General features: G+C 48.6%; 1 protein-coding gene across 1 annotated transcript in view; it reads right to left on the bottom strand.

Moving 5' to 3' along the window:
- Positions 1-25,697, bottom strand: part of CPLX2 (complexin 2) — an 88,475-nt gene that overhangs the window by 60,659 nt on the left and 2,119 nt on the right. Inside the window, exon 2 of the mRNA XM_017864098.1 lies at positions 15,098-15,180. The gene's annotated coding sequence lies outside the window, so the exon portion shown is untranslated. The remainder of the gene's footprint in view (positions 1-15,097; positions 15,181-25,697) is intronic.

The following is a 25,697-nucleotide window of genomic DNA, read 5'->3' as shown; positions in this document are numbered from 1 at the left end:
GGGTGAAAGGTTGGGGACCCCTGGGGTGGATGTCCATAGAGCCCTCCAGTTGTGCACAGAGGACCTGTATGGCTGGCTGGGGGCCTGTGGGTGTTGGGGACAGGAGGATCGGTCCCTTTAAGGATCCTCTCCTCCCCACCAAGCCCCAGGCCTATGCGGAGGAGGACATGCATTATTGAAAGCGCATTTCAATACCTATTCACTCTCCTCCTCCTCCTGTGGGTGGCAATCACAGTTTACATAATCTGTCTCTCTGTCCTCCCAGGCAGCTGCTCCCTTCTGGCTGAGTGGTTTGAGGAGGGGGAGGGAGGGGAGAGGGAGAGACATTAACTCTGTGCTATCACCTCAAGTAGTGGCCAAGCTGCCATAAAATGAAGGAAGGAAAGCAAGCTCTGACATCACACAGCCCTGAGTTCAAGTGTCACTTAGGTACTGTCTGATTTTGGTTCCCCCACTTTGCCCCCACCCCTGCAACCTTGATCCACTACATTATAGTCTCTGTATTAATAGCTCCTAAACCTCTGTTTCCAGCCCAGACCTCTCTCTTGAACTTGGAGTTCATCTATCAACAACTTGAGGGGTAGCTCTGTGTTCACAGGCAGTTCAGGCTAAGCCCATTCCAAACTGATCTCACCAGTTATCTCCGAATCATTCATCCATCCATCTACCTATTTATTCATCCCTTTATCCATTCATTATCCAACCAATCGTCCATCATTCATATGCTCAACCACTCATTCATTCATTCACCTACCCTCATCTATCCTACCATCCATCCACTCACCCATCCAGCTGTCTGTTACCCATCCATCTCACCACTCATCCGTCCATCCATCCATCCATCCATCCATGCATCCATCCACCCATTCCTCCATTCATCCATCATTTACTAAGGGTCTGGCATTTGTCAACCTTGGGTGTACAGCAATAGACAAAACAGGCACTGATTTGTCCTGACAATACTTAAAGTCCTGTGAAGGAGACAGACAAGCAAATAGAATAGTATAATAAACGTGAAAAGTATGATAATAGGGGAAGCATAAGGTGCTGCTAGAGCACAGGTGAAGCAGCCAACACATCCTTAAGGGATTAGAGAAGACTTTCTTTTGAGGAGATAACACCTGAGAGCTAAGAAGGCGTGAGTCTGTTCCTTTCCCTGTGTTCCTTGTCTCCATTGCTCAAGGAGCTTGATTCATAACAACCATTTCCCCTTCTTTTTGTAACTGTGAAAAGGCCCCTCTCTGGGAAGATGTTCCCTTTTTCCACTCATGGTCTTTATGGATTGGGTGGGAGGATCCCATCCATACCAGCTCCGCGTGATAGCGTGGGACCCAGGTCTGGCTATGGGAATGGGTTAGGACTGAGTCCACTGACGTTCAATCACAGAGCTTTGCTGACACCACTGGGATGGGTGCCCGATTTTCACTGGAGTTGCTCAGCTGATAGGAAGGAGATGGCTGTGTTCCCACTCTGCAAAGGAAGGCCTGCCCAACATGGGGGACGGCAGTGGAGAGACGTAGAAAGATAGAGTGTTGCGGTCACTGTCTGAAGCCCTGGGGCCCAGTGTGTCTGACCCAGCAACATGAGACTTTCCCTTTTCCCTTTAGGCCGTCTTCAGTTGGGTTTCTGTCACTTACAGTCTAAAGAGCCTTCGTTAATGGGTAAAGACTCTCATTTATGGTAGGAAGCGTTTCCACATCCTTTGTCTCATGGGTTTATACAATAGCCCTAGGAGGCTGTTTCCAGATGATGAAATGAAGGCTTAGAGAATTGAGCCACGGAGCTGAGACCCTGGTGTGTCAGACATCAAAGTCTACATGGTCTGCCAGGGCACCTTGGAGGTTAGGAAGGAAGGATGCTGGACAGTGGGACTTAGACTTAAGAGAAAAGGATGGAAGGAAAAGGAAATTGAGAACAAAACTCGAAAGTACATCTTGTGGTCTGTGAAGGGACAGGTGGGGAAGAGAAAAAGTACAGATAAAAGAGAGAATGAAGGAGAAGGTGGTGAGATTGGTAAGGAAGTGAGTCAGATCAGAGAACTGTAAAGTGAAAGAAAGATGACATTCAGATTCCCTGCGTTCCAGGCAAATGAGTTGGTCCTTGAGCAACTGTCCACAGGAGAGGCCCAGAGTCAGCCCACGTTTCATTGCATGATCGTGTTTCAAGGTGACTAAAAACATCACCTCCTCGTTGAAGCCCTCAGGAACCCTCCTACTCTGCAGACCTCATCAGTATCTCCTTTATCACTCTGGCCACTTTCAGCCTCCCCATTTCACTTATTTAGGTGCATGACTCATCTCTCTTGCAGGGAAGTCCATGTCTTACTCATCTTTGATTAGACCCAAACTCCTCACCTCATGCCTGCACCCAGTAGGGGCTCGGTGCATTTAAAAATACATATATTTATTTGAAGGAAATGAGTGTCCAGACAAGAAGTAAATTTAGGGCCGGGCACAGTGGCCCACGCCTGTACTCCCAGTACTTTGGGAGGCCAAGGCAGGCAGATCACTGGAGGTCAGGAATTCCTGACCAGCCTGGCCAACATGGTGAAGCCCCGTGTCTACTAAAAATACAAAAATTAGCTGGGCATGATGGCAGGCACCTGTAATCCCAGCTACTTGGGAGGCTAAGGCAGGAGAATCACTTGAACCCGGGAGGCCAAGGTTGCAATGAGCCGAGATCGCGCTATTGCACTCCAGCCTGGGTGACAAGAGCGAGACTCCACCTCAAGAAAAAAGAAAGAAAGAAAGAAAGAAAGAAAGAAAGAAATTTAGCAGAAGGCGAGTAACAGGAAGCTGGAGTGGGGAAAAGCGAGATGAGACACAGAGACAGAGAGACTGAGTCGGGAAGGGGGTGAAGGAGTGAGAGAAGGTGGAGGCCCGACCAGGGAGACAGAATGTCCTGATTGCGTAGAGCTGAGGATCTCTGCTGGCCCTGTCTGCGGTTCAGTTGCCCTTGCCCCTGGGGATGGGGAAACCATCAGGAACGGACTCACTTTGCTCAGGATCCAGTAGGATTGGAAGGAAGAAATCCTATAGGGTGGGAGGGGAGAAGTTGGTGGATGGAAGAAGTGTCAGGGGTCAGGAGCAGCCAGGATCTTTTGCCAAATCCTGAGTCCACCCGCAGGAGGTCTGCAGTGTCACGCTTCCCTCCAGGAAGAGCCCAAACCAGAGAAGGACACACCATCCCAGGCAGTGGGCCTGGGAGTTCCTGACTCTGCTCTGGGACTGAGCGGCTGACTGCCCGTCACTCTCTGTTATAGCTTTTTCCATCATCTCCACGGCCCTGAGCATCATCCAAAGTCATCCTGTTTACCACGTTCTGCGACTTGTTTATTGTCTGTTTCTCTCAATGCAGAGGAAACTCCATGAAGGGAGGGAACTAGTGGACCTCTTGGTGCCTAGCACAGTGCCTGGAGATGCTCATGAAATGCAGCGTGGATGAAGGAGTGGAAGGACAGGACGGGTAAGACGTTCACATGTGCTGTGTGTGGTAGGGGGTGGGGGTGCTGCTTGGAGGTGGCGTTGATGAAGCACTTTACTAACCGTAGCTCCTAAAATAAAGGCATCTGGGCTCTGAGATGAGAGCCCTTGAGAGGAGGAAGCCCTTCTGGGACTCATTGTGTGGCTGTCAGCCTGAGTGTGGGCAGCTGCGGGGAGACGAGGTCCTGCAGGGAGGGGATGCCGTGCCCGGCCCGCCACACCTGCTCTCAGGCAGTGAGGAACCCGCCAGTGGCCTGTTGTGGCTGCATGAGACTTGAAGAGGCTGACCCCGCTACCCAGAGAGAGGGGGCCTGCGCAGAACTGGGAGCCCCGCTAGTCATAGAAGTGTTGGGGGAAGGAGTGTGTGCCAAGTAAACTAAGGGCTGCATTATGCCAGGAACCCTGCTGGGCACAGCATCAGCTTGCCTCAGTGACTTCTCCCCACAAGGCACAGAGCAAGGGATTATTGAAACAGGTAAAGAGCCTAAGGCTCAGGGAGGTGACGTGACCAGTCCAGGACCACATGGTGGGTGGTGGCAGAGACAAGAGCTAACCAGATTGGCTCCCTTCACATCTCTGGGCCTCCAACACAGTCTCAGGCTGGGGACACTCACCTCCAGATGGCTGCTCACCTCCGTAGGGACTTTTGGTGTGATGCAGAGAGAGGGGGAGGAAGAGGAGGGAATTGGGGAGAGAGATGGATAATTTCCTTCTCTGCAAAATAAGGAGTGAGATAGATGTCCTTGTAGTTGCTTCTTCACCTTCCTTTTGTTCCCTTCTGTTCTATTCCTCCCTGGGCTGCCTGCTTCAGGCTGAGACACCCCAGCTGTCCTCTCAGCACCCTCTGCGAGACCTTGGGCAGGTCCTTCACCTCTCTGCGCCTGGCCATCTCATCTGTGAAATACTCACAACACTTTTGACCTGTGAGTCAAAGGGTGGCTGTGAGGAGTGAAGAAGGCAGAGGAAGCCAATGAAGCCTGGTACCTAAGAGATGCCCCTGGTATCAGCCAGAGGTTCCAGGACACCCACGTCCCAGTCATTCCACTTGGCTGCCGGAGATAGTTTTCTAAAATGAAGGGCGGACCTTGACCCTCCCCTTCCAGGGCCTTGAATAGACACTTTGGGAAAGAGGATGTCCAAATGGATAGGAAGCATATGAAAAGGTGTTTAACCTACTCGTCATTGGGGAAATAAAAATTCCCACGATAACCACTACACATCCACCAGAATGGCTGAAATGGAAAGTGTTGGTGCCAAGTGTTGGTGAGGGTTTTGGAATTCCTGGAACTTCCACCAAGTAGCTACAGTAGGGAATGTAAATTGCTACTATCATTTTGGAAGAAACATTTGACAGTATCTGTTAGAGCTGAACCCACATCTCCTGTGATGCAGCGACTCCACTCCTTGGCATAAACCCCCTGGAAATGTGTACATGTGTTTTTCCAAAGACACATACAAAAATCTTCATGGCAGTGCTTCTCCCAAGAGTCTAAAGCTGAAAACAACCCAAGTGGCTATCAACACTAGAACTGCATTTTGGTCTAGTCCCACAATGAGATTTACTGGAGCAATGAGAATGAATGACACCCACATGCAACAACTCAAGAGAATCTCCAGTGTTGCTGAGTGGGGTCCAACACTGCATGATTTCATTTATGTGAAGTTCAAAAACAGCCAATGAATCTATGAAATTAGAAGTTAGGGCTGGGCGCTGTGGCTCACACCCGTAATCCCAGCACTTTGGGAGGCTGAGGTGGGCAGATCATGAGGTCAAGAGATCGAGACCATCCTGACAACCAACACAGTGAAACCCCGTCTCTACTAAAAATACAAAAATTAGCTGGGCATGGTGGCGCATGCCTGTAGTACCCAGCTACTCGGGAGGCTGAGGCAGGAGAATCACTCGAACCAGGGAGGTGGAGGTTACAGTGAACTGAGATCGCATCACTGCACTCCAGGCTGGGTGACACAGCGATACTCTGTCTCAAAAAAAAAAAAAAAAAAAAAAAAAAAAAAAAGGAAAAGAAAAGAAAAGAAAAATAAGAAGAAGTTGGGACAGCAGCTCGTTTTTCAGGGAGATGGGGACTGGAAAGGAGAGCAAAGGGAGCTTCTGTGATGCTGGCAAGTTTCTGTGTCTCGAGCTGGGGAAGGTCACATGGGTGTGTTCACTTTGTGAAAACTCATTGAACTGTAAACATATGTTAGGAGCACTTTTTGAACGTAGGTTATAGTTCAGTAATTTTTTTTCCTGAAAAAAGAAAAATGAAAAACAACTCACCCTCCCATGGCTTCCTGCTAGCCTGGGGCGGGGTCTCTGCTCTGTGGCTGTCTGCAAGGCCCTTTGCTGCGCATCAGCCCACCTGTCACCACTCCCTGCTCAAGCACTAGAGAAAGGGGTGGGTTTTCCACACAGCAGGCTGGTTTTCACCTCTGTGCCTTTGCCCATGGTGCCCTTCTAGCTGGCATCCTTTTTCTCCCCACTTTCTGTTTGCCTCCTCATCCTTCCCCCTCCCTAGGGGCCAACTACCTCCACTCTGAGCTCCCCAGCCCCATCGAATTTTCCTTTATCTCAGCAATACTCAAATGGTTTCCATAGTATCATCTACGTGCCTGTCCACTCTCCCAAGATCAAGGCCTGCCACGGCTTCATTTCTTGCCCCTATGCTCAGCCTGGGGCCGGGCAGGGTAGAGAAACAGAATGCTTGCAGAATGAATGAAGGAAACCTTGCTCTTATTTGAGGCTCCTGTTTTCCCCTCTGTGGCTCCCCACACTTAACCCGAGATTGAACCTCCGTCATTGTCCTGTGGCAGTCTTCTGGAGATTTCTCTTCTATGGGACAAATGTCGCCAGTCCTGATCCTGTCTCCCATGTGTGATGGATTTCTCTGTTTCCTTTTGTGAACCAGAAATTGATACACATTACTCTACACCGATCCCCTCACCTCCTTCATCCTCACTGTACTCAGTTCCCCCGCACAACTCCTGAGGGCAAGGCTGTGATTAGTCAGCCAGGTGGGGAAGTGAGCCAGGCACCTTCCCCTCAAACCCTAGTCCATAGGGACATCAGACTCTCTCTTCACAAACATCGTGGGAGTAATTAAAAAATGGAGCAAGATGCTCGGGGTTTGCAGGGGGAGGGGAGCAGTTGGAAGAGCAGTGAGCTTCTTGTCATCAGAGGTATGTAAATAGGAACTGGCTGGCTGCAGTCAGGGGAGGTTGGACTCATTCCCCTGACCCCAATGGAGGAAAAGGAAAAACAATGACATCAATTGAAGTCCTACTGTGCATTAGGTCCATTAGACGCGTAATGTCAGAGACTATGCACAATTGTTCAGCAAGGTAGGTGTTATCCTTGTACCCATTTGACAGATGATAAAACTGAAACTCAGAGAGGTGAAGGGTCTTGCTAGGTAGGAATCTGACTTACTAGGAAAGAGCTGGAATTTGAATCCAGATCTTTCTGGCTTCTAAGCTTCTGCTCTTTCTAGAGCCATCTAAGATCCTGTGAGTCCATCCCAGAGAAACATCTGTGGTTGTGATACAGCCTGGATAAAGCATGGCAAGTGTCTTGGAGCCCCCTGGAGTGGGGCCTACTGACTTGCCATTGGCCATGGTCTGGCCAAGGCTGTCAGAGCAGTGAGGGTCCATATCCTTGAGTGCACTGGTGTCTGAGCCCTCCAACAGCTGCAGTCGCTCTTGGGTCACCATGGACACCACGTGAGATGTTGAAGGGACCAGGTGGCGATTTCTTTCTGAACAGTTTGCCCATTGACATTTGACCTCTATTTTTCCAACAGCTTGATTTTCATTTGCTAGTGTTTACTGATTGGAAAAATAAGGAAAGGTGGAAAGCTCAGGTTAATGAAATTATCTCCCCACTCTTCTCCCACTTTTTAGGATGTGTTGAGTTAAACATGCAAATTAAGAGATGCTTTCATGCACCAGCCATGAGGCACCTCTGGTTCCCGGTTTGAGCACTGGACCCTGGCTGCCTCTGCACCACCCATAGTCCAAGTCCTCCTCTTGAACCCCTGGCTCCCCAGCACTGCCAGTGGCAGGTCAGGGCTTGTGTTGCAAGAACATGAACTCAGTGAATTCTTGTGCGCTCTTACCCATCTTTCCAGCCCCTGATGGTGAGATAGGTCATGTGACTAGTTCTGGCCAACGGCCTGTGAAAAGAAACAATCAGTGTCACTTCTGGGCTGAGGTATTAAGAGTGACTGTTGGCTGGCGTGGTGGTTCACATCTGTAATCCTAGCACTTTGGGAGGCTGAGGCGGGCAGATCACAAGGTCAGGAGATCAAGACCATCCTAGCCAACATGGTGAAATCCCTTCTCAACTAAAAATACAAAAATTTGGGCGTGATGACATGGGCCTTTAATTCCAACTACTTGGGAAGCTGAGGCAGGAGAATCGCATGAACCCCGAAGGCGGAGGTTACAGCGAGCCGAGATTGCACCACTGCACTCTAGCCTGGTGACAGAGTGGGACTATATCTCAAAAAAAAAAAGGGAGGGACTGTGAATTCTCCACTCACTCTCTTCCCCTGCTGCATAATGGTGGAACCAGCCTGGATCCCTGAGTCACCGATTGGAAGGAAACTGCCTGAAGAGCTGCTGGCTCCACAGAAGACATCATGCAAAGGAGAAACAAATCTTTGTTGTCTTAAGTCACAACAAGGTTTCAGGATTAACTTGTTGCCACAGTATAACCTTGACACCTGCAGTCCCTACAGCCCCCTTCCATCAATGCCACAGTCCTTCATGTGTGTCAGGCACGATGCTGGGCATAGATGTCACAAGAGACAGTGGGTCTCCTCAAGGAGCTTACAGTCAAAAAGCAGCAGACAAAAACTAATGAACTTTAGATGGACTCAAAAAAACAGAGGTTCAGTGCTGTGACAAAAGGAAATACAAGGTCTGTGGGGAGTCCAAAGAATGGGTGGCAAGGCAGAGGGAGGGGCAAGTCACAGAAGGCTTCCTGGAGGAAGTGATGTCTCATCTTAGTTGTGGTGGATGAATAAAAGTTAGTCCCCGTGGTCACAAACTGGGGGTACATATTGTTTGGTCAACACAATATTTAATTGTTTTTCTGTTAATTGATAATACTAAAAAATGAGGAGTTTCACATAAAATTTGATTTGGGCCTTCACTTAAATAAATCCGTACAGGTGTAACCATCAACCCTGGGGCCACGTGCCTGTGTGGTAACAGTTGGAGTGGTAACTCCACTCCCTGGAGGGGGCAGCAACTGTCCCCCAAGCTAAGCATGTCTGTTCCCTGTCACAGTTCCTTCATGCATGTGCTCCCCGCCGAGCCTGCTGATGGGAGGTTTGCAGCCCCTGAGTGAGTCAGTTCTCATTAGACATCCTCAGCCTAGCAGATCCTTCTCAGCCCTGGGGCCGAGGATCGGGCTTGCCCAGCACCCTTCCCCTAGGGTCCCCAGCCCATCGGAAGACCCTCACTGCAGCAGCTCACCACTGTACTCAGGTACAGCGGACCACTGGTCCTAGACTGGGATGGTGATGTTGGTCCATGCAGGGTGGGAGAAAGGAAGCCTCAGGGACAGTCCCAGAGAGTGAAGCCTAGGAGACCACAGTGGCTAGTACTCCCTGGGATCCTCCTGGTAGACATTTGCTGGTTTGAGCTGCCCAGAATCCACTCCTCCTCCTTTTGGTGACAGCCCTTTAATTTTCCGTTTGGGAACCACCCCTCCCTCACGTTCAGTCTTGGAAGCAGTCCCATCAAGCCTCCATGCTTTTGGCTGGCCGAGAGGAGGACACGGGCCCCATGCCAGGCCAGCTGTCTCCCTCCTGGGGCTGTGACTCATGAGCCGAGTGATACAAGGAGGAAAAAATACGGCTGTGGCTGATGCATCCCAGAGGGGACCTGGACAAAACTGGCCTCAGGCCCTGCTTCCAGACCCCTTGTGCAGCTTTGGCTCTGGTCCTTTCCTGAGCCCCGTGGCCAGCTTTCCCTTTGGCTCTGGGTACCATCTGATAACCTCAATAACCCCCTTTTCTGTCTGAGTATGACAGAGTTAGTCTCTGTTGCTTGCTATCAGTGTACCCTAACTCACACCCAGCCCCTCTCTAGGGCTGCTGTGAACTGTTTAGGTTCAAATCTGATTCCCTGTACGCCAGGCTGACACAGGCTGCCTCTTTCTGTCCCTCAGCTCCTTCCTGCTGCCATGGATAATCCAGGTTGTGATCAACCACTGGATCACAGCCCCTAAATGAGACTCCCTTGTGGATGTAATCAATCTTGCCAGAAACCAGAGGCCTGGGGTCTGTCTCAGATCCACCCTCTGGTGGTAGCCCTGACCTCACTGATTGCTGGCCTGGCTGCTGTCTTGGTCTCTGCATTCCCGGCTCAGGCAGGAGGCTCTGGGCCACCTGCCCAGCAATCTCCCTCCTTCTTAAGATGGGGCCTCCTTTGCCCTCCCCAGGACGAGAACTGCCCCGGAGGTTGTGGTGGGGCCTGGAGACATCCCTGCCTCTGGGCCCAGCATGGGCTCTGGAGCCACGGAACCCCTTGCAACACCTTTGCCAGGTTACTCTTGCCTCAGTCATACACCCGTTCTCTCCATTTTCCTCATGTACATCTTGCATTTACTATTACTCACTCTATACTTAGCAAGAGTAACAGATTCATTTTTTGACCTTTAATACATATATTTGAAAAGAGAACATAAGATCCTTCTCATAAACAGGAATGCAGTATCCTGTTCTGTAAATAGAAGGCCATGGTAAAACACAAATACATGGCAAATAAAACATCGTTATCCACTTCCAGCTAGTTACTGTTGCTGGCTGAAGTCTGAGCCTCTTCCTTGGAAAGGAAATCAAGATGGTTAAGGAGAGGCTAACCTTCAATTGAGACTCTCCCCTTGATGTAATCAACCGAAAACACAGTCACTCTCTCCCAGTGCTATTTAATTTGTGCCTGAATAACTCTTCAAATTGTCTCATGGATCCCTGATGGGCTGTGCCTGCTTTGTGGGAAATGCTACCTCAGCAGTCTCTGACTCCTCTGTGCATCTGTGGACAGCTCCCTGGTCACACTTGACCACTTTTGCCCACCAGGGCTGGATCCATGGCTGCCTGTCTCATGCCCACCCCACACTGTTCCAGGCCAAGTGGGCCTGGGCACCTACTTTGTCCCAGGAAGCTTTTGTTTTGTTTTGTTTTGGTTTTGGAGCATGGTTCTAGGTTCAACCACTCCAGGGAGCTAAAATAAAGAGAAGGATATAAGAACTAACTTTTTGAGCCCTTCTTAAGTGACAGACACTGTGATTGGTGTTTTACATAGATTCTCTCAATTTCCCCCAAATTTCAGTCATTTATGTGCCACCTTCATGATTTCTGCCCTATCACTTACTTAGTATTTCTCTTTAAATTGATTTGCCTTTTTAAAAAGATCACGATTTTATTTTCAAAGGAAATGCTATATTATTTCCATAAATCACAGTTTAGTGTGCTGGTTATATTTTTCTAACATGCATCACTTGCGAGCTATTAAAATAATAAATGTTCATCTGGATACCACCTAAAGTCATCTTGTACAGCATCAATCAATCACATGTGTGCCAGCCTCTGGGAGGTACCAGAGCATCTTAGCTGTGCTCACACAGCCCTGGGAGGGTGGCTCATGGCTGAGAATGTGGAGGCTCGAAGGGACACTTGCCCCAAGTTCCACTGGTGGAAAGGGATGGGGCTGAGATCTGGGCTCAGTCTACCTCCAAAGGCACAGGCTCTTTCAATGAGAGTACTTTCCAAAATGCACTTTTAAAATCAAAAGAATCCTTTAAAAGTAAAATATAGGAGGAAATCCAATATATAAAACAGATAAAAGTGAAGCTTTTGTGATTGAAATGGGTTTGGAGGATCCATGGCTTCTTCTTTGAGGCCTTCCCTTCCCTAAACCCATCCTATAATGGGCCCTGAGAACTCTTCTTAGAAGCCCAGGATGCTGAGGAATATTATCTCAAGCCCACATTGCACAACCCTGTCCCTTGGCTCCATTTAGTGCATTTTTTTTTCCATGAGCCAAACTCCTGAGGGGCAGCTTCTGGGTCTATGTTATTTTTTCTGGCTAGGCATCTGTACCTTGGACCTTGGCCACCTTGAAATCTTGAAATTTTCCATTTGCCATCTTGAAATCTTCCACTGGCTTTCTAAACCTTACTCTGACCTGATTATTCACTCAGCAAACACTGATGTCTATAATGTGTGCCCAGATTTTTAGGGTGTACAAAGGGGTATGGTAGGAATGGAACGTATTTCCTTTGGTGGGTTCCCAGACCCGTGTGAGAGACAGACACTGGTCAGGTACAGTAAGCGTGTGAGCAGCCTCTGCTCATCTGAAGCTCACTGGTGTTCTCATTCCTATCTCCCTCAGGTGCTGGCTGCATTCTGTGGTGGGCAAGGCCTGGGATGGGGCTGGCCAAGGGGCCCAAGCTGTGCTGGCTGCCCTCTGCATGGTGAGGCTAGAGGTCTTGCTTGATTTCCCAATGTAATTTCTGGGTCATCTTCCCTTCAGCAAACACTGCCTGACATAAGTCTAGAGTTCAAATCACATCTCACTCAGATCCCCAAACCCTCGCTTCCATGGGAGGACCCACTTACAATGCTCCTAGCATCTGTAGTATGAAACTCTGCCTGGCTCCCAGCCTCACCCTGTCTTCTCTCCTCATTGCTGAGTCTAATTGACCTTCCAACCTGGAGGCCATCCTCCCACTGAAGTGGGTACCCCAAAAAGATCCTTCTATGCCAGTAAGAAAGGCATCTATTGCCTTAAACATATGAAAAGGTCCTGGCGGCGTTCTAATAGATTTTAAAGATTCCTAAGGGACATTTAGCCTTGTGGTGCCCCCTGACCAAGCCAAGACTGCTATCCAGCCCTTCAGTGCCGACTATGGCCCTGGTCCTCTCTGAAAGGCCTCCATCTTTGGAACACTCTATAATGTCCCCAGAACATCACCTGTGAAGTCTCCTCTGTGCTATGAGACCAGCCAGGTCTTAGCTAAGTCCAAGTTCCAGGAAGCTTCTCTCTCAGTGGGCCCAAGAGTTGAGTCCGCCAGTAAACTCAGAACAACTCAAGTCAATTCAAGCCAAGTCAACTCAGGTCAACTCACGTCAATGCACCTCATCTTCACTATATGAATATGTGCTGTGGACCTCTCTGCCTATTCCACACCACCCTGAGCCAGGCTCTAGTTGAGAGAAAGGCAGAATCCAGCAATAAAATGACACAATCTTGATTCTCAAAGAGCTTTCTGTTTTAAACCCAGACTCCAGACTCAAACTTTTTCTTGAGCTGAGGAAACCCCTTGCACAAGGGACTGGATAAAGATCCTCCTTTCTGGCCTGGAGACAGGCCAACCAACATCCTAATCCTGAAGTTTGCTTCTCAAGACTTTTCAAACCACCCTTCCTGGGTAGTATGACTTTGTTAACTCAGATTGCAGAGTCAGCTGGCTCCTCCACCTTTAAAATCTGGTTCATATGGGTCCTGAGTCAATCATTCATAATCATTCATTCATTTATTCACAAACCTGCATCGAGCACTTACTATGTGCCATCCACCTTACATATATTATCTCATTTAATCCTCAGCGTAATCAATGTGAATGAAAAACCACTAAGGGGCCAGCTAGACTTCAACTTGGCCCTCATTCCAAAGCCTGTGCTCTTTCCATCTCATCCCACTGCCTCTTAGAACAATTGAATAGAATCTGTAACACAGGGAGAGATCACTGAATGCTTCAACCAACACATTCTATATGGAGGGAAAGAGTGCATTAATGAATATTTTATGTAAGACCAAATCCCACCTGACCAGTTTATTAGAATTCTTTCAGAAGAGAACTATATAGGGAGATAAAGTGAGACTTTAACAAAAAGCCTTTGTCAAGTTTCCATCCCAAAGCCTATTAATAAAATTGATTCATTATAGAATTGGGCAGAGGTGGGTGGTGAGTGGGAGGGAGTCTATTTTTGCATGGATAGGGAACTGGCTTAGAGACAAGAAAGAGAAGGTGGAGATAGATGGGTGCTTTTCCAAATGGGTTTCCCAGGAATTGGTACTGAGTTTGGTCTTATATAACACTCAGTACACACGCATTGAGCACCCAGTGTGTGCAGGTCTTGCACTAAACATGGGGCTGGAGTACCCAAACAAGCCGAAGTCAGCTCTTGTCCTGGAAGAGCCCAAAGGTGCAAGTGCTCAATGACATCTCCAAATTTTGGAAGATGAGAAGCTCCTCAGCAAGAGGAAATGCCAAGACATTGGAGACAAAACTTGAAGAAGGTTTCTGGGAATGTGGAACCCCCAGACAGCAGCCAGAAGGTCTGGGCTTTAGCACCAGCTCTGTCCCCAACTCTCTGTGTGACACTGGGCCAGTCCCTCCTCACTCTGGGTCTCAGTTTTCTCTCCTATACAATGAAGAAATTGGACAAGATGATCCCCAAGGCTGCAGTGCTCTGGATGGAGGAGAATAACTTACACTAGGAACTGCTTATGAGAAAGTCTTCATTTCCTGTGGCCAAAATGTCCCCTTCTGTCCCTGCCCTGTGAGGGGAGGCCCCCCTCCCACCTCTCATTTGTGAACAGTAAAGACGAGGCAGAGAGCCATGAGGTCTGTGATGCTGCGGCTCAGAGCCCAGCCTGGAATTCCTCAGTGGCATTCTCTGCGAATGACTCAGCATCATAAATAGCTCCCATCTGGATGAGCAACGATATCTATAGCGATTGAGATCTCTATATCCACATACACTCTCTCTGTGCAAATATGTGGCTCACTGTATGCTAAATACGAGGTGGCCTGGAGACGTTCCTCCTCTTAAGAGACTATTTGGTATGAAACTCAAGACTGTTTATTTAAAGAAACAAGTTTACAACTATGCACACTGGATTACTGGTTGTGGGTGGTGGGGAAGAGGCGATGTGGATGAGGGACGCCGGGTGTGATCCGAACTTGGCCAGCCACCTGGAAGAGGAGCTGAGGTTGACTCCTCCACCCGTAAGATGGTTGGGATCCTGGGCTGGGGAGGGGGTGGCAGGGGGGATGTTCAGCTCATCAGTGCAGGAAGCTACGGCTCAGCAGAAAGAGCACAGGATCTGACAGTGACAACAGAGCCAAGTACCAGCCCAGCTGCCTTTCCATTCATCTTGGGCAGTTCATCAGTTCATTCATTCATTCATCAAACATGTACCAAGCACCTACAATGTGCACAGGCCATTGGGATACAGACATGAAAAAACTTGGAAATCAGCCTTAGCTACCTACCAGCTGTGTGTCTTTGGGCAAGTCCTTTCCCTCTCTGAGCTTCAGTTTTCTCACCTGTAACTGGGGATAATAATATCCACCTCAGGTTTTTTGGGGAGCACTGAATAAGGCAATGCACAAGAAAGCGCTTCTCTGTCGTAAATGCCTCTGCAAATGCAAGGTAAACACCATTCCATCACAGTGCCCAACTGATCCATCTCATTCCATCTTAGGACTGTTCTTGGCAATCGCAGAGGGAAGACATGCCCCCTTTATCAGAGCTCCAGGGGTGAGGGGATGCCCTGAACACACTATCCAGGACTTTGGTGCTGAGCAGTGCCCTTACCTTTGCTTCCTGGCAGAGCTGGGATGCAGGCGCCTTCAGTCACTGAGCAGAGCAGATGATAGCATGGCAGGGACCACACCTTCCTGGAGGAGGAGAGAAGAGGTTGAGGGCTGAGGAGAGAGCTTCTGGAGGCATTGGCTTGCTGAACAGGCATGGAGCCCAGACCCCAGTGAAGGCATGCCCTCACATCTCTGGAGGCCACCACTGCTGCTCTTGATTCCAGCAGAGGGCTGGGTGGGATGGGGCCCTCCCTGGCATCAGACCCAACTCCTGGCCCATCTCACGCAATCTGACAGTAGTTACCCATCTTGTTCACTGGTGCAGGTAGCACTTGGATCGTACCATCGACTGTATTTTCTTACTTAAATGTGATTTCTGATTCGTATAAAGGGACAGGATTTATCATCAATCATATCTGGTTTTGAATTCCAACTTTGGGGATGTCCTCTCTGAGCCTCAGTGTCCTCATCTGTAAAATGGGATGCCTAATAGTACTGGCCTCATATACTCAGTGCTATATAAGTGCTTGTTATTATTACTGTTGTTAAATAAGATTATGTCTGTGAAGATTTCTTTTTTACACTATAGCTCCTCCAATTTTAATTAACTTCCTCTGCTTGATTCTAGGGGGCATCATGCATTCCGTAAAAGGCAAAGATTGGCTGTTACATGACTTTGTTTCCAGAGCTCTGCCTGGGGTCAGGTAGATTGTTGACTGAGCATCATGACAAGCTTGCTAGATTTGGTATCACATATTTAGGATGAGTGAGGTCGATGTTCTATCCTCATCTAATAGATGAGAATACTGATGCGGAGAGGGGGAGATGGTCTGCTTAAGATCACACGGGGGTAGGCCTGGAGCTGGAACTCTTCCCTCTCCAGCTCTTGCTCTCTGCTGCAGCCAGGGCCCCACTTGGAGGGGAACCAAGGCCCCAGCAACTGAAGGGGCTGCAATGTCCTCCCCCCAGGACAACCTGTTGCCTCCTCCCCCAACTCTCTGTTTCCTCTTCTTTTAGTAACCATAGCCCTGCTCTCAGTGGCTCCGAAGAGGATACTATTGTCTCACTTGCAGAGGTGAGGACTAAAGTTGAGAGGCATGAAGGGTTGGCCCAGATCACGGAGACAGTACAGAGTGAATCAGGGCTTTCCACAGGGATCAGCCAACTCCAGGCACGGTTACCTCCTAACACAACCCTCAGACCCCCACTTCCCTCCCCTCCTCCATTGCTAGAATAGGAGCTCCTTGGGGCCGAGTCCGGCTGTCTCCCCAGAGCCTGGCATTTAGCAGGACTTGATAAGTATCTGTTGAGTGAATGAATGAATGAGTGAGTAATTAAGTGGGTGAATGACTCTGCCAGGCCGTGTTCTAAATGCTGGTGACAACAGCAGTGAAAAGGGCAGGCATGATCCCTGCTCTCAGGGAGCTGACAATATTTGAATTTAAAACTAGCAACTGGATCAAAAACAGGGCAGATGTTCCTGTTTCCAGCTTGCTGGAGAGGGAGAAGGGGTGGGCGCCTGTGGGCTGCAGCCTGCTGCCTGCCCAGGGAACGAGCACCTGGGTGCAAATGGCATCTTCCCTGTCCTTAGGTGGGGCCACCTGTGTGCAGGGACAGGAGGCTGGCCTTTAAGAAGGGAAGGAAGGAAAAAGAGGTGGTACAATTCTGTGTTTAACATCTACCTACTGCTCAGTCCCAAACGGCTAGCACGTCATCTGGCACATAGCACGTGCTTAGTAAACTTTTGTTCCATGAATGAAGAGTGGGCAGAGCACATTTTGGGATGACTTAGGTCTAGGAGGCAGGGAGAATCAAGAGTGTTAACTACTAGAATTATTACGACTTAGAATGGAGCGTCACTCCTTACAGAGCCTTTTCACACACTAATCATTCTCCTGGGCAGGAGAGGGGCCCGTTGAGCACACACTTGCTGGTGAGTGCTCTGTGCGTCTGTGCTGGGCGCCGGTGGTGTTGGTGTAAACAAAACAGCAATGCCACCACCTTCAGTGTATTTATGTGTGCCAAGCCCTCACAGCCACAATCCTTAACACTCCCATTAGCCTGGCAACACCAGTGTCATAACCCCTACCACACAGAGGATGGCACGGAGGCCCAGAGAGGCCTTGATCTTGCACGGTGGAAACCCGTGAGTAACTAAGTGGGTGAATGACTCTGCCAAGGTCTCTTGTCTCACTCTAGGAGTGAGACATAAAAACTTCATAGCTGAGGCTGGTCGCAGTGGCTCACGCCTGTAATCCCAGCACTCTGGGAGGCCAAGGTGATAGATCGCCTGAGGTGGGGAGTTCGAGACCAACCTGACCAATATGGAGAAACCACATCTCTACTAAAAAAAAAAAAAAAAAAAAAAATTAGCCAGGCATGGTGACACATGCCTGTAATCTCAGCTACTCGGGAGGCTGAGACAGGAGAATCACTTGAACCCGGGAGGCAGAGGTTGTGGTGAGCCAAGATGGCACCATTGCACTCCAGCCTGGGCAACAAGAGCAAAACTCTGTCTCAAAAACAAAAAAACAAAACAAACAAAAAACAAAAAAACAAAAAAAAGTTCACAGCCAAATGGGGACACGAGCAGGAAAGCAGATAGTTAAGCTACAATGTGCCACCCCCACTAACACAGTTTTCTCTAAGGTGCCTCTTTCTTCAGCACTTTAGAGAAGCTGGGAGGGCTTTTCTGAAAAGGTGAGTCTGGAGCTAAGGATTTGCAGAGGCCAAGTGGACAGTGGGGCAGGAAGGGCTTTCCAGGCAGAAGGAACAGCATCTGCAAAGACACGGAGGATGCATGGTCTACTCAAGGAACTGGGAGGAAGGTGGCTTGGCTGGAGCCTCAGGGCCAAAAAAGAGACTGGCAGGTTGTCAGAGCCAGTTTAGAAGGGGGCCTTAAAGGAGCTTAGGCTTCACCTTGAGGGTGATGGGGAGCCATTGCAGGGCTCAGCTCTGCGCTCTCAATCCTTCCGGGCACCTCAGGGGCTCAAGGATGAGAATGGGAGCATGAAGGTGGGGAATCTGGGGTGCTCTTAACAGGCTGTGGACAGGGAGCTGTGCTAAGGCAGCGGCTTGGGGTGGCAAAGATAGGAGGAGTAGGTAGCAGGACTGAGGGCTTGATGAGCTGTGGAGCTGAGGGAGAATGGGACTCAGCCTGCCGGCTTGGGTGTGTGTGTAGTAGTGACATGGGCGTCTGTGGCAGTCAACCCTCTCGTCAGCTGACCCACCCTGTGGAGTTGGAGGTCGTCTCCCAGCCATGAGAAAATCGCTGTGGCAGCTCCTAGTGCCAGTTCCAGCAAAGGCTACCCCTACCACCTGACTGCTTGCAGACCGTGTCCTAGCAACCTCGCAGCCCTCCCCTTGGCAACGTGAGCTCCTCTTCTGACTGCGCTGGAAGGAAAGGTGGGGCTGGGATGCCCCCTGACCACTAGACCCGCCCAGGGGACTTGCCACTTGCAGCCTGCCAGGCTCATCGGGTGGAGGCTGGCCAACCAGGTGAGGGAGGTGGTCTGGACACGGAGAGCCTTGGGAACTGGGTTCTGACCCCAGAGCTGACGCTCTGTGTGAAAGATCTTTGACACGTTTCTTCGCCTCCACAGGTGTCAGTTTTCCCTTCTGTAAAATAAAAAGGGATCGCTGCAGTCTAATGCTGTCTCATCCCATGTTTGATATTTTCCATGCTTATTGCTTGGATTCTCTGTTGCTGACACAGATTTTAGTGTCAGACTCCAGGGATTTAAATCCTAGTGGACAAGTCATCTCATCCCTGATTCTAGATTTTTTTTTTTCTCTGAAAAATGGATATATCTCGTGTTTACTCAAAAGGGTTATTAGAGTTGGCTGAAATGGTGTCAATCGAAGTGCTTTACAAATGGCAAAGAAAAATTAAGATGAATGTTACTGATTTCATTTCATCACATGGTCTGTGCTCTACTGAAATTCATTGGCCCACCACCAGCAGCGGCCACAGCAGCAAGAGTTTACTGAACACTTACTATGTGCCAAGCACTGTGCTGAGTGTTTTCCTAATATTACAACAATCATGGGAGCTACCTGTAATTATTATTCCCATTTTACATATGAACAAAATGGAGGGCTCATATGGTTAAGTATAGGAAGAGCTTGGCCTGGGTCCCTGGCTTCAAAACGTGCTGGTTTAAAATGCATGAGGCGTCCACCTCAGGATCTCTTCTTACATCTTAGGTTTTTCCTCTTGTCTGAAGTCAGAATCTAACAGGGTTGGGTAGTCAGGGGAGTAGCACTAACATTTAATGAGCATCTTTTATGTGCCAAGAATCGACCAGGCTTTCAGATTTAAACGTGTGTGTCAATCACCGGGAGGTCTTGTTAAAATGCAAGTTCTGATTCAGTGCCTCTGAGATGCAGCTGAGATCGTGCATTTCTAATAAACTCCCAGCTGATGTTGATGCTGCCGGTCTGTGGACCACACATTGAGTAGCCAGGCACTAGAGGACTTTAACCAGTATCCTACTGAATCCTGGTGACTAAGTTTTATTAGTTCTGGGTTCAAAGACGGGGAAATTGAGGCTTGAGAGGCAATGCACCTTACTAGGCTCCCAAAGCATACAAGGGGTGGGTCTGATCCTACACAGCACCTTAGGGTACAGGCCCAGTATCACCTCCTTGATGTGTGATCCTTTCTCTGGGCTTCTGTCTCCACAGCCAAGGCAGGCAGTGTTCTCTGGGGCCCCTACCGGGAACAGTTTCTTATTTTCAGTTCTCCATGAGCAGACTGGCTCCTGCTACTGGCTCCTAGTGGGAACAGGGCTTGGCCCAGGCAGTGTCCCTGCAGTTGAGCAAATGTCTTAGGGCCAAGATTAGAACCTACTTATGTACAACTCATTTCACCTTCCTCACCCTAATCCCTCCTCTTTTGTATCCTGTCTTTATTTAAAATTTTGATATTTTATTCATCACAGTTTTTTTTTGCATTAATTTTTTAAAAATATTGCATACAAAGTTATTTGTCTTAATCAAGTTTTCGGCATCCCCTTAAATTGTGCACCAGAGGCAGGTGCCTTACTGGCCTCACCCCAGTCCTGGTGGCCTTATGTTGTCTCCCTCCCCCTGCATCCTCCCGGCATGAGGATGCTGCCCACAAGGCACTGCAGTGCCCACACGGCTGTCCGCGCCAATGGATTTATTTCCCAGCAGGTGAGTCCTGCAGATGCATCACTTGCACTGCCCCTTGGCTGACCTGCTCTAGAGATGGCAGCAGGGACTGTGGCCTGAAGGAGGGCCCAGGGGATCACTCTGACATGGGCTTCACCCCATCCACCCCTTACTGGCTGAGTGACTGAGGGAAGTGACTTCACCACAATTTAGATCACGCCACCCCTCTGTCTCACAAGGAGACTCCCCCAGCCTTCAAGGCCCTGCCTAACCCCAGCCTCACAGCCTTTCTGCTCTCACCATCTGTGACTCTCCTCCTTGCTCACTTGGTTCCTGCCCTGCAATCTTGTCAGGGTTGTTTTTGCCCTAGGACCTCTGCATGTTCTGTTCCTTCTGCCTCCAGGCTTGTCCCATAGGCAGCTTCTTCTCATTCAGATGCCAGCCCCAATGCCTCTTCCTTGAAGCCTTCCCTGATTTAAACAGCCTCATCCTCCTTGGCACACTCTCTTTTACTTTCTTTCTGGTATTTATATGACTTGGTGAAATGATTTTGTTTACTTGCCTGGTTTTTGTCTCCCCACTAGAAAGTGAGCTCCATAGAGGCATGGCCCTTGTCTTCCTCTTCACTGTCTCTCCAGCTTCTAAAACAGTTATTGGCACATACAACTGCCCAGTGGGTATTGACGAATCAATGAGCTATTCCTTGGGCTTCAGTTTTCACATTTGGGAAGTGGGATGATAACCCTAACCCACAGTGTTATTTTCATTATTGAAAGCACATTTGGGCCGGGCACGGTGGGTGGCTCACGCCTGTAATTCCAGCTCTTTGGGTCCCAGCAAATGGATCGCCCGAGGTCAGGAGTTCAAGACCAACCTGGCCAACATGGTGAAACCCTGTCTCTACTAAAAATACAAAAATTAGTCTGGTGTGATGTCAGGTGCCTGTAATCCCAGCTACTTGGGAGACTGAGGAAGGAGAATTGCTTGAACCTGGGAGGCGGACATTGCAGTGAGCCAAGATCATGACAGTGCTTTCCAGCCTGGGTGACAAAGCAAGACTCTGTCTCAAAAAAAAAAAAAAAAAAAAAAAAGAAAAGAGAAAGCAAGCAAGCAAGCAAGCACATTTGTTGAGCATCTGCTATGTGCCTGTCATTGTGCAAAATGACCCAGTGAGCCTTGGTGGTATTATCCCCATTTTACAGATGATGAACTTGAAGCTCAGAGACATGGTGGGATTTGCTTAAGAACTTCCAGCTGGAACAGTCAAGGCTGAGGCTCTCTCCTGTTGGAGAAACACCTGGCCCCATGCCCTGCTCTGCAGAGGTGCTCCTGATGTGAGAGCCAGGGCTGAGCTCCTCGGAGCCTTTTGCCATTTGCTGCTTGAACTGCAAGACCCTACTTGCCCGCCTGGCTGTCGCAGCTTCTGACGAGTCAGAGACAGGAATTCTAATGGCTGGTTTTTGTGGAACACAAAGGCCTGCCTCTTGCAAACGTGGAGATACATTTTCTCTGCATTGGCATTTACCATGCTGAATGTCTGGGGAACAGTTTTCATCTGCCAGGCACTTTACCAAGATTAACTTTTGAACCCTATGCAGCAATGCTTGTTGCAGATTGAGGGGGTGGCAGGGAAAGTGTGGGCAGTGGTGTCTTTGATCACAAGAGAACCTAGGATTTGGAAGGGCTTGAGACCCCATGTCAACACCTCTGGAAGTTTGGTTTATTTTCCTGAGAAGTGGTTTCTCCATTGTCCTGAAAGCACTGAGCTCCTAGACGATTCAAGGTTTCTGATGTTTCCTGGCCCACTTGGCTACCAATTCAGCAATGTAGTCCACAAATATTTTCTGAGAATACCCTAGGCATTATTCTAGACTCTGAGGATGCAATGATGGGACAAAATATATGCTGCTTTTGTCCTCCTACAGATATTAACTCAGTGGAGGAGCCGGAGGACAGACTCCTGCTGGTAACTGGCTGTGTGACTGTGGGTTAGTTCCCTTCCCTCTCTGGGCCTTTGAATTTTATCTTCCTCTCTACTCTGAACCCCCATGCTTAAAAGTCTTTAATAGCTCCCCATTGCTTACAGAACAAGGTGGGCATCTGTGGCCTGGGATTCAAGGCCCCAAGCCGGGCTCTAGTGGACACTTCTTGGCACGTGCTCCTGGCTCGCCCATCTCCATTTTGCTCCGTTTTTATTTAGAATACTCGTACTCATACAGCACTTTCTGAGTGCCAGGAATGTCTGAGTGCTGCACATATTTTAACTTGTTTAACTCTCACAGAAATCCCTTGAAATAAGTCTTTGGACTCTCATCATCTCCACTTTAAGAATGAGGACATCGAGTCACACAGGGGTAAACAACTTGCCTAAACCCATGCAGCTTCTCAATGGCAGGGCTGGGATTTGAAACCAGGCAGCCTAGCTCCTGGGCCATGCCCTCCACGGCTACCACACACTGCCCCTTGGTGCACCTGTGCAGCAGCCTTACCACTCTCCTTTCCCAGGTACGATCCCACATCCATTGTGCACCTCCGTGAAGCCTTCCCTGACGCTTCCCAGGCTGACTTAAATCTTCTTGTCTCTGTTCCCACAATGGCAGCCTTTAGCATGGGATACTGTTGTTCTTGCCTATTGTCTCCTCAGTTCAATGTTGACCACCTCCAGGTGGGAGAGTCTGTGTCTCACCCTTCCTGCCTCAGTGCTCAGCCCAGCACCCCCATATCATCCACTCTCCACACAGCAACAGAGGCATTTTTTTAAACACCCAGTTTTTTTTTTTTTTTTTTTTAACACTCCTCTGCTTAAAGCCATCTGGCTACTATCTATTACATTTAGAATAACAGCTTCAATCCTGACCATGGCCTAGAAGGGCCTGCACGATCCCCTCTCTGCCCTCTCCCTGCCCCTGGTGGCTGCTGCTCTCCCCTCACTCACTCCACCTCCCATCTGTCCCCACACAGTCCAGGCTCACATTAGAGCCTCTGCCAGAGCGATTTCCTTTGCCTGGAGTGTGCTGCCCCACGTCGTCACATGACTGACTCTTGTTATTCAGGCCTCAATTTCATGTCACTAGTTCACACAGGCCTTCTCCATCTGTCTGTCTATTTTCACATTTGCTTTTCAATTGTTATCAATGACTGCGCCTACTGTGAGTCTGTGAGCCCCATGAGAACAGAGATTAGCAGTGCCTTGTTCTGCTGTATCACCATCACTTGGAATAGTGCCTGACACAGAATAGCCATTCAATGAGTAAGCGTCTTGAAGGAAGAGGAGATGCTCACCAAGTCACTTTGGGATCTTACATATTGCAGTTCAACTAGGCCCAGGTAATATAATGCATCAAAGTCAGTCTCATCCCAAGCTGATAGCTGGGATAATTTCACAAGCCAGGATGCCCTATCTTGATCACTTTTCTATGTCTGGACTGTAATCACACTCCCAGAGCAAGGCACTTTTTTTTTTTTTTTTTTTCTGGAGATGGAGTCTCACTCTGTTGCCCAGGCTGGAGTGTAGTGGCACGATCTCAGCTCACTGCACTCTCCACCTGCTGGGTTCAAGGGGACTTTTATTGGCTTTTAATGGCTGTTCTCTGCTGACTTCCCTTCACCAAGGATGCTAAGAGCTCCTTGCATGTGCTCTCAATTGTCTACCTAAGACTTGGGGAAACTTGTGAGATACTGCCCTCCCCATTTGATAGGCAGGGGCTTCCCTGCAAAGTGAAATATCTGACTTGCAGAATAAGAGCCCCAGAGCCCAGTCAGGACACACATATCCATTATGGCCATCACATTTCATCAGTAATATCAGTAATGGGGAGACTTTATGTTCCCAAAAGGCACAAGAGCTCTGAGTCCTGCCAGAGCCTGAGCCAAACACTACTCATTTAGCACCTCCAAGGAGCTGAGGTCTGTAACTGAGCAGGGTGTGCAGCCAAATTCAGGGCAAATGGGAAAAGGAAGGCCTCATATGCATCTGGTTAAGGCAAGCAGGGCAGGCAAAAATCCACAGAAATAAGATCTGGGCTTCTGACTGTTCAGCCTTTTGCTAATGAGAACTAAGGGACCAGCTGAGAGGTTAGCACAGCAGCCAGAAAGAAGGTGCCACCAAGATCAAGTTACTTAGAAAGTATATGGAAGGGGCTGGGTGGGGTGGTTCATGCCTTCAATCCCAGCAGCATTTGGGGAGGTGAGGCAAGAGGATAATTTGAGCCCAGGAGTTTGAGACCAGCCTGGACAACATAGTGAGACTCCATTTCTACAAAAAGAAAGAAAGAAAGAAAAAAACTTAAAAAAAATAGCTGGGCATGGTGGTGCATGCCTGTAGTCCAAGCTACTTGGGAGGCTGAGGAGGGAGGACCCCTTAAGCTCAGGAGTTCGAGGATGCAGTAAGCTGTGATTACACTAGATAGATAGATAGATAGATAGATAGATAGATAGATAGATACACACACACACACACATATACATATATATACAGAGAGAGAGAGAGAGAGAGAGAGAGAGAAGGGAAACTTGCAAAGGGATCTCAAAGATAAAGACCAACTGTCATACATTGACATCTTCTTGAGAACAAAGAAGGCTATTTTTTGTTCCCCTTCCTTTTTCCTCTTCCAGCCTCTTTGAGCTAGATAAGAAAATGGCATCCTAAATTTATGAGTTCATAGATCTTGGTTCTGGTCTCTACACCATGGAACTTTGGGTCAATTTCTCCCCATTTTTTACCCCTCTTTTCCTCATTTGTAAAATGTGGCTGTTGGGCCCAGTGATTTCCAAATCAATTATTTCCATAATGTTAAGCTTTCTAGCCTTAGGAGCTCATGATTCAGATTACTTTGAAAGGGAAGCTCTTGCTTTTTCTCTATGGGGTTTGATTTGTCTTTAGTTATTGGTCTAATGCCCAGTGTAGGTAGAGGACATGAACAATTCTGGCATGGTCAAACCTGTTGAGGGTTGATGTATCCCTTGTTTATTTCTCAAACAGTTTCTTTTAATGCATGTGGCTCATCACTACAGTGTGGCTTCTCAAGACATCCTGCAAAGGACAGAAATGTTCAGAATGGGTTGAGGAGGGAAGGTCATGATTTGAGTTAGTGACTTCCAAGGTGGTCCAGTATCTGAATGGCAGAAGTTGTACGGATGTTAAAATCTCTCTGCATGAAATGATGTGATGTCTTGGGTTTGCTTCCAAATAAGTCAGTGTGAGTGTGTGCACATGTGATGAGAGTGGATGTGGGTGTGTGTGATGAGAGTGGGTGTGGGTATAAATGAAACAAAATTGGCCAACTGTTGAAGCTGAATGATGGGTATGTGGGGGGTTATTATACTATTCTTTCTATTTTTCTAAATATGTTTGAAGTATTCCATCATAAAAGGCTCTTTGGAGACTGGCTCCAGTCCTTCTCTCTACCCTCATCTTTCAGTCCATATCCCAAGGACCCTCTGGCACAGTGACATTTCCTTGGTGA

The sequence above is a fragment of the Rhinopithecus bieti genome, unplaced genomic scaffold, assembly GCF_001698545.2.
Source record: "Rhinopithecus bieti isolate Rb0 unplaced genomic scaffold, ASM169854v2 scaffold_74563, whole genome shotgun sequence".
Taxonomy (NCBI): Eukaryota; Metazoa; Chordata; class Mammalia; order Primates; family Cercopithecidae; genus Rhinopithecus; species Rhinopithecus bieti.
Note: the sequence above shows the minus strand (reverse complement) of the source record. Positions and strands in the feature narration are given on the sequence as shown.